The sequence below is a fragment of the Octodon degus genome, unplaced genomic scaffold (assembly GCF_000260255.1).
Source record: "Octodon degus isolate 3935 unplaced genomic scaffold, OctDeg1.0 scaffold00006, whole genome shotgun sequence".
NCBI lineage: Eukaryota > Metazoa > Chordata > Mammalia > Rodentia > Octodontidae > Octodon > Octodon degus.
The window spans coordinates 33,013,011-33,018,188 of NW_004524582.1; the positions used below are offsets into that span (position 1 = coordinate 33,013,011).

The 5,178-nt window shown below is 46.1% G+C and overlaps 1 long non-coding RNA gene across 1 annotated transcript in view; it reads right to left on the reverse strand.

Moving 5' to 3' along the window:
- Nucleotides 1-720: 720 nt before the first annotated feature.
- The window catches only part of LOC111812367, a 17,963-nt gene continuing 13,505 nt past the window's right edge, over nt 721-5,178 (reverse strand). The window contains exon 3 of the long non-coding RNA XR_002817877.1: nt 721-1,272. This is a non-coding gene — a long non-coding RNA (uncharacterized LOC111812367). The remainder of the gene's footprint in view (nt 1,273-5,178) is intronic.

Genomic DNA, 5,178 nt, shown 5'->3' on the forward strand with positions numbered 1-5,178 from the left:
CACACACACACACACACACACACACACACACACACACACAAATAAATGAATAAAATTTAAAAAAAAATTTAGTGTTTCAGTACTACCACAACATTGAAAATGGCATGCAACTTTTTTGGTTAGGAATTGGGGAGCGGGGGGTGGAGAGATAGCTCAGTAGAATATGTGCTTGCCTGCAAGGGCCTGAGTTTAATCCCTAGTTCCGCAAAAAAAAAAAACAAAAAACAAAAAAAGGAATTGGGGAGAAGAGTCTCCTTAGGCAAACACGAGACCTAGGTTCGATCTCCAATACCACATGCTGTGCCAGCCCTGCCCCCAGACATGCTGAGTCAACCACTGATTCCTGGCATGGTGGCACATGCCTGTAACCCCAGCACTGGGGAGGCTGAAAACAGGAGGATCACTATGAATCCAATCTGCATAGTGAGACCCTGTACAAAAAAAAAAAAAAAAATGAGGAGAGGGCTGAGGAAATAGCTTGCAGCACAAGTGCCTGCTTGGCAAGCACAAGATCCTCAGTTTAGTTCCTGCTACAAAAAAAAGAGATTGGGGTGGGTTGAAGGTGTTGGCACACACATGTAATTCCAGCCCTGGGAAGCTGAGGTAGGAGAATTGACATAAGTTTGAGGCCACATAGTGAGTTCAAGCCCAGCCTAGACTACATGGTAAGACCCTGTCTCCAAAAAATTTTAAAAAAGAAAAATACAAGATTATGGAGTGGTCAAGCTGGAGATGTCTGGCATTAGCACAAGGTCTCCTGGGAAGCTGCAGGCAAGATGCCTCCCGGGCCTGCAGCCAAGCACATGAAGCCAGGGTGTGTGCCTCAGCTGGTCCTGCCCATTGGCGGGCAGCCTCGCTTCCTCCCGACGTGGGTCTTTCACAAGGGCTTTAGAGTACTCATGACAAGGTAGCCAGAAACTCTCAGGGAAGAAACCCAAAAGGAAGCAAGGCTGAAGCTGTAAATTCTTGAGAGATCTTGCCTTTCAAATCACCCACTGTCAGGTCTACACACTCCTGCTCACACCTCACAGGCCTGCCCATTATGTGTACGAAACTGCAGAGGCTGGGACCTTGAGGGCCATCTGGAACTGGACACCATGCGTCCTAACAAAGTCAAAACCAGGTCTTGATGAAATCTGCGAAGGATGCAGTTTGGAGTTGATGCTCAGCATTAAGAGACTTAGGAAATGTCGTGGACTTTCCACAGACATCTCCCCTAACAGAGGATGAACCGAGCCAAGCCAAATTCAGGTGCAGTGATCGAACTATCTGCTAAGAAAGAAAATCAGCACTCTTCAGAGAAGGTATCAGAATCTATATCAGAATTAAGAGGCTTCATACATTCCATCCACAATGACCAACATACAGTAAAACATCAATATGCATGCTAATAAAAGAAAAATGAGACATTAATAAGAAAAAAAACCTAACAATAAAAACCACCCCTGGGGCCAGGGAGATAGCTAGTAGAATAAGTGCTTGCCTAGCAAGCGCAAGGGCCTGAGTTCAATCCCTGGTTCAGCAAAAAAAAACCAGCCCAGAGGCTGGAAATGTGGCTCAGTGGTAGAGCTCTCACCTTGCATGCATGCATGCATAAGGCCCTAGGATGATCCCCAGCACCACACACACACAAAAATCCCAAACCTGCTTCCAGGAGTGATGGCACACACCTATAATCCTAGCAGTCTAGGAGGCTGAAGCAGGAAGACTGAAAGTTCAAGCCCAGGTTGGGTAACACTGATTTAATGAAACCCTATCTCAAAAATTTGGGGGCCAGCAAAATAGTTCAGCAGACTAAAGTACTTGCTTAGGCAAGCACAGGGACGGCCATTCAATCCCCAGCATGTTGGCACCAACCCTACCCCAGAGCAGGCTGAGCTGGCCAGAGTCTGGGCGTAATGGTGCATGCCTGTAATCCCAGCGCTGGGGAGGCTGAAAACAGGAGGATTACTGCAAGTCTGAACCACATACTGAGACCCTGTACCAAATACACAAAGAAAAAAAAACAACTACAGCTATCTTTCATTTAGTGACCTACCTGTTTAAAGACTGTTCAAACGTATGACTGAGGTGCAGTTTGGGCTTATGAACTGTTTGTTATACAGTTCTGTACATCTTTGCAATAAAGCTTCAGTGTCTTTTTTTGGAGTGCTAAAGTACACTTTATTTGTATAGTACTGTGATTTTTGCTGATTATACTATCCATCATAGTACTGTAGTTTTACACTGTTATACATCACAGTACTTAATGTGTTATACAAATCAAAGTACAGCCAGCAAGTTGGAGCTCCCTTTGACTGTTTCTCTGTGCTGAATACTGGAATGCACACACTATACACAACTCTTTATTTAGCAGCCGGTTCAGGTAACAACCTAGTCACAGGAATGTCTATATTACAATTAAGAATTCCTGGGGCCAGCCAAATAGCTCAGCATTTTTTTTTTTCTTTTTTTTTTTTTCAGAACCAGGAATTGAACGCAGGCCCTTGCGCTTGCCAGGGAAGCGCTTATTTCACTGAGCCATCTCCCCAGCCCCTTAGCTCAGCAGATTAAAGCGCCTGCTTTGACAGATGTAGGGGCCGGGGACTCGATCCCTGGGCACCTGCCCACAGGGCGCACTGAGATGGCGACTGAGACTGGACGTGGTGGCATGCACCTGTAACCGCAGCTCTTGGGAGGCTGAAAACAGGAGAATCACTATGAGTCCCATCTATGTAGTGAGACTCTGTACACGCTGTACTAAATACGAAGAAAAAAAGAATTCTTGTTCATCAAGAGACACTAAGAACACCCAAAACAATCTCCAAGAACAAGTTCGAGGCCTGACAGCATCAGCTAGCATGACCAGCTGCCAGGTGTGGGGGTATGTCTTTGTCTAAACCCAGGTCTGGGAGGCTGAGGGAGGGAGATGACAAATTCAAGTCCAGCCTGGGCCACTCAGTGAGACTCTGTCTAAAAAAAAGACTGGGGATGTAGCTCCTTACAAAAGTGCTGGGCTCATTTTCTGAGCAGTGCAGGGAGGGGAAGATGAGCAGTTGTCTCTGTGTGTGGCTCAGCAGTGCAGCACCTGCCTGGCACATGCAGAGCTGTGACTTCCATCTCTAGCCCTGGAGAAAAGAAACAAATAAGCAACAAATGAACTTCTCTTAATCTGAAGACACCATTAACAATTAGATGAAAGAAAATTTTCAGGGGCTGGGGAGATAGCTGGTGACCTAACTGCCTGCCTGGCAAGTGCAAGGACCCAGTCCCATCCCTGGTACTGCATGCTGTGCCAGCCCCAGAACCCTGGGTGCACCATGCTGGTCATCGAAACCAGGCCTGGTGGTTCATGCCTGTAATCCCAGTGCTGGGGAGGCTGAGACAAGAGGGTCACTATGAATCTGAACTGCGCAGTGAGATCGAAATTAAAAAATTTAGGGTTGGCCAGATAGCTCAGAGGATTAAGACACCTACAAGCAGGCACAGAGTCCAGGAGTTGGATCTCTCGGTCTGGGTCTGCCGTGCTGGCCCCAGCCCTGGGGCACACAGAGAAGGCAACTGAGACTGGGCGTGGCGGTGCGCGCCTGCAATCCCAGCTCTCGGGAGGCTGTAAATAGGCAGATCACTAAGAGTCGGATCTAGTAGTGAGACCCTGAACATCCTGTAGGCCCTTCCCCAAAAGAAAAAAAGAAAAAAAAAGTTTCAAAATTCACATATGTGACTAACAACCCATATTCAGAATCTGTGAATAACTAAAAAATCAGTACTAAAAAGCAGAGGATCAAATTAGAAATAGACACAGACCTAGACTCACACAAACACAAGCACTTCCCACAGAAGGGGCAGCACCAAATATAGCAAGGCCAGGTTGGAGCCTGGCCGTTGGGGAGCGCTTGCTCAGCATGTGCCCCTTGACACCACATGCTCAGATGTACACCCATGCACACAAACACGGGGAAAGATGCCACGAAAGTCTTACTCAGGGCCAGGGAGATGGCTCAGTAAAATAAGTACCTGCCTGGCAAGCACAAGGTCCTGAGTTCAAACCCTGGTTCTAAAAAAAAAAATTCTTATTCATAAAAGTGAATCAGGGGCCGGGGAGATGGCTCAGTGGAATAAGCGTTTTCCTGGCAAGCACAAGGGCCTGAATTCAATCGCCGGTTCCACAAAAAAAAAAGTGTATCAGACATGGTGGCACATACCTGTAATCCCAGCATTTGGAGGCTGAAGCAGGAGGACTGTTATTAATTCAAGGCTAGCCTAGACTATATAGGGAGGCTCTCAAGAAAAAAAAACAAAAAACCCCACAAAAATAAATAAAATTAAATAAAAGAAATAAAACACAATATGTCCTCCCCAAAGAATGATTAAAACCACAATAGCTCAGCCAGGTGTGATGGCACACACCTGTAATCCCAGCACTCAGGAGGCCAGAGCAGGAGGACTGTTGAGAGATCGAGACTAGCCTATGCTACGAAGTGAGCCCAAGCCCAGCCTGAACTTCACACTGAGACCCTCTCTCAAAAAGACAAACACACACACACACACACACACACACACACACCTACAACAACCACTAAAGCAAGTTTGTTGGGGATGTGGAGGAACTGCTCTGCTCTTGGTCCTGTAGTGTGGCAGGGTAGGTAGTGATGCCACTGGGAAACTGTCAGAATCTCTTAGGCAACTACGAAGATGTCCTTGGGCCTAGAAAACATGCATGGGCAACAGAAACCACATACGAGCTGGTGTGGGCTCACATGCCTGTAATCTCAGCTGCTCAGGAGGACAAAGCAGGAAGATCACAACCTTGAGACCAATCTGAGCCATGTGGGAAGACCCTGTCTCAAAACAGAAACAAAAGAACTAGGCATGGTGGTACACACCTATAATCCCAGCACTCAGGCGGTTGAGCCAGGAAGATCGCTGCGAGTTCGAGACCAGCCTGGAGGCTACAAAAGTGAGTGCAAGGCCAGCCCAAACTGCATAGTAAGATCCTATCTCAAAAAATAAATAAATAAAATTAAATAAAAGCAAAATAAATAAAGAAGGTGGTAGAGAAAAAAGAATAGAAAGATTTCTTCCAATAGTGTTTATAAACAGGATATCATGTCTGCATCTTATACAATGAATAACCACTAAGACAATATGCAATGTATTAATTATTGAAACTGCCCTACTAATCGGATTTTTTTTTTT